Below are 10,173 nucleotides of genomic sequence, written 5' to 3'. Positions count from 1 at the left end.
CTTGGACTGACTTCTGTCGGGACTTCAAAGCGCACCACATTCCACAAAGTGTTGTTGAGAGCAAGCGTGAGGAGTTCCGCAATCTCAAGCAAGGCAGCATGTTTGTGTATCAATTCAACATCCAGTTTCAGAAACTTGCTCGCTTTGCTAAACAAGACGTTCCTGATGAAAAGAGCATGATCTATCACTTCATAGGTGGCCTTAGAGAGGATCTGCAGTTAGCTCTCGTTCTTGTTGAGCCTACTCAGTTTGATCAATTCTATAACATGGCACTGAAGCAAGAGGCTGCTCAGCTCAAGTGTGAGGCTTCTAAGAAGAGAGTCAGGGACGCAGTTCAGTCTTCTTCTTCCTCACTTGTGGCAGCTAAGCAACAGAAGTTCTGGTTGCCTCCTCCTCCTCCGTTTCGTTAGCCTTACCAGCAGAAGAACAAAGGTGGCCATGGTTCTTCCCACTCGTCCAACTCTGGCTATCAGAACAAGTCTCAGAATCAAGCTCCAAAGTCCAATGCTCCTTATCACCGTCCACTCTCAGAGGTGACTTGCAACAGGTGTCAGCAGAAAGGTCACTATGCTAACAAGTGCTTCAACCAAAGGCGTCTTCCGCCTCCTCCTCCTGTCAGATCTTCCAGCAATGCAGTGGTCAAGCATAATTCCAAGTTTGCAAAGGTGAACATGATGAATGCACCTCAAGCGGAGGAATCTACTGATGTGATAATGGGTAATCTTCCAGTTAATGATATTCCTGCAAAAGTTCTTTTTGATACTGGTGCATCGTTTTCTTTCATATCAAGACCATTTGCATCCAAGCATGAGTTGGTTTTTCAAGGTTTGCCTAGACCGTTAGCAGTTGTCTCTCCGGGCAAATGCATGAACGCAAGCTACATGGTTCCGGATGTTTCCATCAAGATGGGGAACTATAAATTTCTGTCTTCTCCAGTTGTTCTTGGTGACTCGGATATTGATCTTATTCTCGGGATGGACTGGCTTTCTAAGCACAAGGCTCAACTTGATTGTGCTGCCAGGGAAATTCAATTGACACACTCTTCTGAGGATGTTATCATTTATGCCGCTCGTGATGAAACCATTCGGTTATTTTCTCTCAATGAGAAGGGCGAATTGAATGCCATCTCTCAAATTCCAGTCGTTTGTGAGTATCAAGATGTCTTTCCAGAAGAGCTTCCGGGTATGCCTCCTCACCGGCCAGTTGAGTTCGTTATCGATCTTGAGCTGGGCACTGAACCCGTTTGCAAGCGTCCATACAAGCTTGGACCCAAGGAGCTGAAGGAATTGAAGAAACAGCTCGATGAACAAGAGCGTCTGGGTTTGATCAGACTGAGTTCTTCTCCATGGGGTTGTGGTGTTCTTTTTGTCCAGAAGAAGGATGGCACGGACCGACTTTGTGTCGACTACCGTCCATTGAACAAGAAGACAATCAAGAACAAGTATCCACTTCCCAACATCAATGAGCTATTCGAGCAACTCAAAGGTGCTAAAGTATTCTCCAAGCTTGACCTTCGTATGGGTTATCATCAGATTCGCATTCGTGAAGAAGATATTCCCAAGACAGCATTCAGAACAAGCTTTGGTTCTTATGAATATACTGTCATGTCTTTCGGCCTTGTCAATGCTCCTCCAACATTCTCTCGGATGATGAATTTCATCTTCAACCCCTATACCAATGAATTCGTCCTGGTGTATCTCGATGATATATTGGTCTTCTCCAAGAATAAGAAGGATCATGCCAAACATTTGCGATTGGTGCTCGACAAGCTCAGAGAGTATCAATTCTATGCGAAGTTCTCCAAATGTGAGTTTTGGCTTGATGAAGTTCTTTACCTTGGTCACATCATCTCTGCCAAGGGCATCGCTGTTAACCCCGAGAAGGTGTCCGCAATTGTGAATTGGGAACCTCCTCAGAATGTCAAGCAGCTCCGCAGTTTTCTTGGTCTTGCAAGCTATTGCCGAAGATTCGTTGAGAATTTCTCTAAGATTGCAAAGCCTCTTTCCAACCTCCTCCAGAAGCATGTGAAGTATGTCTGGTCTCCTGAGTGTGACGTTGCTTTCAACACTCTCAAAGAGAAACTCGTCACAGCTCCTGTCTTAACTCCTCCTGACGAATCCAAGCCATTTGAAGTTTTCTGTGATGCTTCTCTCCAAGGTCTCGGTGCTGTGTTAATGCAAGAGAAGAAAGTTGTGGCCTATACCTCTCGTCAGTTGAAGCCCAATGAAAAGAACTACCCCACTCACGATCTTGAGTTGGCGGCAGTTGTCCATGCATTAATAACGTGGAGACATCTCTTGTTGGGAAGACAAGTGGACATTTTCACCGATCACAAGAGTCTCAAGTACATCTTCACTCAGCCCAACCTCAACCTCAGGCAGACTCGATGGGTCGAAATGATTCAAGAGTACAATCCGAGTATTGAATATACTCCAGGCAAGGCCAATGTCATTGCAGATGCTTTAAGCAGGAAGGCTTATTGCAACAGCTTAATTCTCAAGCCATTCCAACCGGATCTTTGTGAAGCTTTCCGCAAGCTGAATCTCCAAGTTGTTCCTCAAGGCTTTCTTGCCAACCTCATAGTCTCTCCTACTTTGGAAGATCAAATTCGTGAGGCACAACTTCTTGATGCCATGGTGAAGAAGGTGAAACGTGGTATCGACAAGGGTCTTTCCAAATACAAGTGCTATCGCATTGATGACAGAGACACTTTATTCTTCGAGGACCGGATTGTGGTTCCTAAAGGTGATCTAAGGAAAGTCATTATGAACGAGGCGCACAATTCTCTTCTTTCCATTCATCCTGGAAGTACGAAGATGTACCATGACCTCAAGCAGTCGTATTGGTGGACTCGAATGAAGCGAGAAATCGCTCAATTCGTGAATGAATGTGATGTCTGTCGAAGAGTGAAAGCAGAACACCAACGACCAGCTGGTCTCCTCCAACCTCTTGCTATCCCAGAATGGAAGTTTGATCATATCGAAATGGACTTCGTGACTGGTTTTCCAAAGTCCAAGCGCGGAAATGATGCTATCTTCGTTGTCATCGACAAGCTTTCTAAAGTGGCTCATTTCCTTCCAATCAAAGAATCCATCACAGCAGCTCAGTTGGCAGAGCTATACACCTCCAGAATTGTCTCCTTGCACGGCATTCCACAATTGATTTCTTCAGATCGTGGAAGCATCTTCACCTCTAAGTTCTGGGACTCCTTCCAGAAGGCCATGGGCACAAACATTCGCTTCAGCACAGCTTTCCATCCTCAAACTAGTGGCCAAGTCGAGCGAGTCAATCAAATTCTTGAAGATATGCTCAGGGCTTGTGTCATTTCCTTTGGCATGAAATGGGAAGATTGTCTTCCATATGCTGAATTCTCCTACAACAACAGCTTCCAAGCAAGTTCGGGCAAGGCCCCATTCGAGATTCCTCTATGGCAGAAAGTGCCGTACTCCTCTCAATTGGTCAGAGACTGGTGAACGCCAACTTCTTGGCAATGACTTAATCACAGAAGCTGAAGAAATGTGTAAAGTCATTCGTGAAAATCTCAAAGCCGCGCAATCGCACCAGAAGAGTTACTATGATAGTAAGCACCGTGATGTGGCTTTCGAGATCGGAGACCATGTCTACCTCCGCGTCTCTCCAATGAAAGGCACTCGTCGCTTCGGTATCAAAGGGAAGCTTGCCCCTAGATACGTGGGTCCTTTCAAGATCATTGGCAAAAGAGGCGACCTCGCCTATCAGCTTGAGCTTCCTTCCAACTTCGCGAACGTGCACGATGTGTTCCACGTGTCACAGCTCCGCAAGTGCTTCAAGGCTCCTGAGCGCACCATCAACTTCGAAGAGATTGACCTCCAAGAAGATCTGTCTTATCATGAGCACCCCGTTGCTATTCTTGAAGAAACTGAGCGCAAGACTCGCAACAAGTCAATCAAATTCCTGAAAGTGAAGTGGTCGCACCATTCCGACCAAGAAGCCACCTGGGAACGCGAGGACCATCTCCGTTCCGAATATCCGGAGTTCTTTCAGTCCTAGATCTCGGGACGAGATCCTCTCGTAGTGGTGGAGTGTTGTAACACCACGGATGTAACTTGCCATATTTATAACTCCAACTCTTGCCATTTTCGGCTATGTGTTATGATATTCCCTCCATGGTCGGGTTTTGTCTTTCGTTTTGCATTTTGTTCATGTCATGCATTTCATATCATGTCATCATGTGCATTGCATTTGCATACGTGTTCGTCTCATGCATCCGAGCATTTTCCCCGTTGTCCGTTTTGCAATCCGGCGCTCCCACCTCCTCCGGCGCACCCCCTCTTGTTTTGTTTTCGTGAGCGGGTGTTGAACATTCTCGGAATGGACTGAGGCTTCTCAACTGGCCTTGGTATACCACCGGTAGATCACCGGTCAATTTTCGCTCCATTTGGAGGTCGTTTGGTACTCCAACGGTTAACCGGGCATCTGCAAAGTCCATTTGTGTGTTGCAGCAAAACCCCTCTCTAAACAGCCCAAAACCCCTCTAGGTCACTTCCATGCTCTAGGTCGTTCGATCACGATCGTGTGGGCGAAAACCGCACCTCATGTGGACTCTCCTAGCTCCCTCTACCTATAAATACACCTCTCCCTACGAAATCTCGGGCAAAAACCACCCTAACCCTAGCCCCGCTCCCTCCCCGCCGCCGGACGTGTCCGCCCGGCGCCGGACGCACCAGCCGCAGCCAACCGGCGCTTGACACGTGTCGCCCGTACACCGGCGCCCGCCGCCGGCGCTACCGAAGCCCGCGAGCCCGGAGCCGGCCCGCAACGCCCATCGCCCGAGCCCGCGCGCCCCGCCGCCGTCTCCCTCCCGCGCCTCCGCCGCCGTCTCCCTCCCGCGCCTCCGCCGCCGTCGCCGTCGCCGCACCGCCGCCGCACCTCGCCCGCCTCGCCGCTGCACTCCGCCGCCGCTCGCCGCCGTCCCCGCCGCCTCGCCCGTCGCCGGCGCCTCCCTCCTGCGCCGCCCGCGGACCCGAGCGCCGCCTCCCTCCGGCCTCTCCCTCCTCTCCTCCTGCGTCGCCATCCACCGCCGGCGAGCTCGAGCTCGCGCCCCGGCCAGATCTGGATCGACAGCACCGAAGGTTGACTTTTCATCTCTCCCCGAAAATCTCCAAGTCCTGAGAATTCTACAGTACATGCTCATGTTCTCTGCATCATAACTCTTTGCATATAGCTCCGTTCCGCGTGTGTAATATATCGAAATGTTCGTCTCGTGATGCTCTTCATTTTGTTCCATTGCACCATGTTCATTCGAGTCCATCTTGATGCCCAAATCGCTGGTGCAAGAGTGCTAGTTGCTGTTATCTGTTGTTGCTTAGCAGAACTTGGTGATTTGTTATTTTTGTTGCATTTATTCTGTGCATCTTATGGGCATGAGCTCTACATGTGTTTTGTTGTATGCCATGCCATCTTTCCAGTGGTGTATGCCATGTATTTTTGTGATCTCTGTGGTGACTAGCACAAGAATGGAAACTAGGCTCCGTAATGTTTCTGATTTCAGGGACGGTAATTTCTCCAAGTCTGTGTGCTGTTATTTGTTGCCATGTAAACTTGATGCTACAGAGAGAGCCATGCATATTTTGGAGATGTTCAGTAAGAATGTTTTGTAGATATTATTGTAATTGATCCATTTCTTCCTTTGCTTGAAATTATGGAGTGCCATAGCATGACTCAATCTTGCTCTACTTTTGCTATAAAATATTTCTGGCAGATTGTTTACGTGTTATTCAATTTTGCGAAGCTTGTTGTAGTTGTTCCATACATGCTATGTACTTTATCTTGCCATGGATAGCTTAATAAACATGCCATCTTGCTGTAGGTATGCTTGTTTTGTCATGCATTGCTTTGTGATGAGTGCATGAAGCTCACCAAGATGCCTTCATATTATTGTTTCTACCATGCTCTGTTTTCTGCTAAGTCTGAGATCTGTTAACGAAACTTGCTATGTTTACATGGTTGCCATCATATCTTCTGGCCCTTTTTGGCTTATGGTCAGTAAGGGACTTTTGCCATATGTATTTAGTAGAACACTGCCATGCCTTGTTTTGCCATGTTAAGTTCTGTAGCATGTTGATTTCGTGCTCTGAACATTGCTACCTGATGCTGTTTCTGCCATGCCCAGTGATTTCTCCAAGTCTGTGAACCTGTTATCTTTTGCACTTTTGCCATGCTTGTTTGAGTTTGTTATGTTGTGATCTAGCCGTAGCTCAGTGTTCATCTTTTGTCAACCATCTCATGTAGATTACTGCCATATGCATTGTTGCTATGTTGGAGTGCTGTAGCATTGTTACTTGTTGCATTTTAAGTGCTATCAGGCTGTTAATCGCAGATTCGTGTCATTTTTGTTTTGCTTGCCATTTGCAAACCGTGCATCCGTTTCTGGTGATCTTTATATCGATTTCAACCGAAATCATCTCATCTTTCCAGTGGCATGATTGGTTTTCCAAGTTACTGCATTGTTCATCATTTTCCTTTCGGAGCCCACATATGCATCGCATATCATATCTCGCATATCATACATGTTTTGCATCATGTTGCTTGTGCATTTCTCGTGATTGATTGTGATTCCATTGCTTGTGTTCTTGTCTTGGGTAGAGCCGGGAGACGAGTTCGTGAACGAGGAACCTGTTGAGTACGCTTACGAGGATCAAGCTTTCGACAACTCTGAGAACCTTGCAGGCAAGATGACCAACCCTCGAAATCACTTCTATCTTTGCTTTGCTAGTTGTTCGCTCTATTGCCATGCTGCGCTACCTATCACTTGCTATATCATGCCTCCCATATTGCCATGTCAGCCTCTAACCATCCTTTCCTAGCAAACCGTTGTTTGGCTAAGTTACCGCTTTTGCTCAGCCCTTCTTATAGCGTTGCTAGTTGCAGGTGAAGTTGAAGTTTGTTCCATGTTGGAACATGGATATGTTGGGATATCACAATATCTCTTATTATATTAATGCATCTATATATTTGGTAAAGGGTGGAAGGCTCGGCCTTATGCCTGGTGTTTTGTTCCACTCTTGCCGCCCTAGTTTCTGTCATACCGGTATTATGTTCCTTGAGTTTGCGTTCCTTACGCGGTTGGGTGATTTATGGGACCCCCTTGACAGTTCGCCTTGAATAAAACTCCTCCAGCAAGGCCCAACTTTGGTTTTACCATTTGCCACCTAAACCTTTTCCCCCGGGTTTTCGCGAGCCCGAGGGTCATCTTTATTTAAACCCCCGGGCCAGTGCTCCTCTGAGTATTGGTCCAACCTGTCAGTCGCCGGTGGCCACCAGGGGCAACTCTGGGCTCGCCTATCGAAAGCTTGGACAATCCGGTGTGCCCTGAGAACGAGATATGTGCAGCTCCTATCGGGATTTGTCGGCACATTCGGGTGGCTTTGCTGATCTTGTTTTACCATTGTCGAAATGTCTTGTAAACCGGGATTCTGAGACTGATCGGGTCTTCCTGGGAGAAGGTTTATCCTTCGTTGACCGTGAGAGCTTATGATGGGCTAAGTTGGGACACCCCTGCAGGGTAATATCTTTCAAAAGCCATGCCCGCGGTTATGAGGCAGATGGGAATTTGTTAATGTCCGGTTGTAGAGAACTTGTCACTTGACCCAATTAAAATACATCAACTGTGTGTGTAGCCGTGATGGTCTCTTCTCGGCGGAGTCCGGGAAGTGAACACGGTTTGAGTTATGAATGACGTAAGTAGGAGTTCAGGATCACTTCTTGGTCATTACTAGTTGACGACCGTTCCGTTGCTTCTCTTCCCGCTCTCTTTTGCGTATGTTAGCCACCATATATGCTTAGTGCATGCTGCAGTTCCATCTCATTACACCATCCTTTCCTGTAAGCTTAAATAGTCTTGATCTCGCGGGTGTGAGATTGCTGAGGCCTCGTGACTCACAGATTCTACCAAAACAGTTGCAGGTGCCGACGATGCCAGTGCAGATGATGGGATCGATCTCAAGTGGGAGTTCGATGAGGAACGTGGTCATTATTATGTGTCTTTTCCTGATGATCAGTAGTGGAGCCCAGTTGTGACGATCGGGGATCTATCATTTGGGGTTATCTTATTTTCATTTGGATTTTGACCGTAGTCGGTCTATGTGTGTATTTTGGATGATATATGAATTATATTATGTATTGTGTGAAGTGGCGATTGTAAGCCAACTCTCGTTATCCCATTCTTGTTCATTACATGGGATTGTGTGAAGATGACCCTTCTTGCGACAAAACCACAATGTGGTTATGCCTCTAAGTCGTGCCTCGACACGTGGGAGATATAGCCGCATCGTGGGCGTTACAATGGCCAAGACAACACAAATGCAAAATTGGCAAAACATTGCACATTTTGCAAGAGATAGATGATGATGAGGACAGTGACAATGCAGAAGACAGTGCTGGTATGGATCAAGTGTATCATACAGCTCCCAACACTCCAGATAAGGAAAAAAGCAGTGATCCTACTGTAGAGAAACCTGCACAAGCAATGCACATATCTGCTAATGCAGTAGAAGGAACCCCAGGCCCTAATACTTTCTCCTTGATCATAGAAATTGCAGGAAGAAAGGCCACAGCCTTGTTTGACAGTGGATCTTCAGATACATTTATTAGCACTGAATTTGCTATTAAAAGTAACTGCCACCAAGTGCCTATACAGCCCAGGAAAGTAACAATAGCTGGAGGAGGCAAACTCATATCCCTATCTAAAGTTCCTCAGATGGACTTTCAAATCCAAGGCCAAACCTTCTGTAGCAGTTTCAAAGTGCTGGATCTCCAATCTTATGATATCATATTGGGTGCTGACTGGATATATCAATACAGTCCCATTTGTTTGGACCTGGTAGAGAGAATTCTGATTGTGACCAAACAAGGACAACCTATCACATTATTTGATCACACCATTCCTAAGAAGAAATGCATCATATCAGCAGCTAGAATGGAAAAACTACTCACAAAAGGGGTAATGGGATATATTTTGCAAATTCAGGAAGTGGCAACTGACAACAACAAGCAACAGATACCACCACCACCAGCCCTCCAACCTTTGCTACAGAAATTTGCTGACATTTTTGCAGAGTCAGACAAACTACCTCCACAAAGAGCTTGTGATCACAGGATTGTCTTACAAGAAGGAGCAAAACCACCAAATTTAAGACCTTACAGAGTGCCTCATTATCAGAAAGCAGCCATGGAAGAGATTATTAAACAGTTGATTAAAAAGGGAGAAATTCAGGAAAGTTTTAGCCCTTTTTCTTCACCTGCAATCATGGTCAGAAAGAAAGATGGGGGATGGAGACTGTGTGTGGATTACAGGGAGCTTAATGCAATCACCATCAAAAATAAATTCCCTATGCCAATTATTGAAGATCTCTTGGATGAATTACATGGAGCAAAAGTGTTTTCTAAGTTGGATCTTAGGTCTGGATATCACCAGATCAGAATGGCTGTTGAGGATATTCCGAAAACTGCATTCAGAACTCATATGGGTCACTATGAGTCTAAAGTAGTTCCTTTTGGACTATCTTGTGGACCAGGAACATTTCAGGGCCTCATGAACACTGTCTGTGAGGAAGTCAATAAACCTGAAAAGGAGAAATTCATTCTAGTGTTTTTTGATGACATGCTGGTGTTCAGCAAATCACTAGAACAACACTATTTGCACTTGGAGAGAACTTTTGAACTTATAAGAAAGCATGAACTTTATGTCAAGCTGTCCAAGTGTACATTTGCAACAAATCAAGTGTCTTACTTGGGTCACATAATTTCAGACAAGGGAGTAGCCATTGACCCAGGGAAGATCCAGTCATTAGTGGAATGGCCAGAACCTAAGAATATTAAACAGCTCAGAGGATTTCTTGGTCTGACTAGGTACTACAGAAGATTTGTGAAAAATTATGGACAAATGTGTAGGCCACTACATGATATGTTGAGAAAAGATGCATTTCAGTGGGGACCTGGGCAAAGCAAAGCATTTCAAGCATTGAAAACCACTATGACCAGTTGCCCTGTTTTGGCCCTACCAGATTTCACTCTGCCTTTCACAATAGAGGCTGATGCTTGTGCAACAGGTATTGGAGCAGTTTTAATGCAACAAGGCAAACCACTTGCTTTCTTGAGTAAAAGCTTGGGACCAAGGTCTGGTGCCCCGTCAAT

The sequence above is a fragment of the Triticum aestivum genome, chromosome 3D, assembly GCF_018294505.1.
Source record: "Triticum aestivum cultivar Chinese Spring chromosome 3D, IWGSC CS RefSeq v2.1, whole genome shotgun sequence".
Classification (NCBI taxonomy): domain Eukaryota; kingdom Viridiplantae; phylum Streptophyta; class Magnoliopsida; order Poales; family Poaceae; genus Triticum; species Triticum aestivum.
This window is presented reverse-complemented; position numbering follows the sequence as displayed.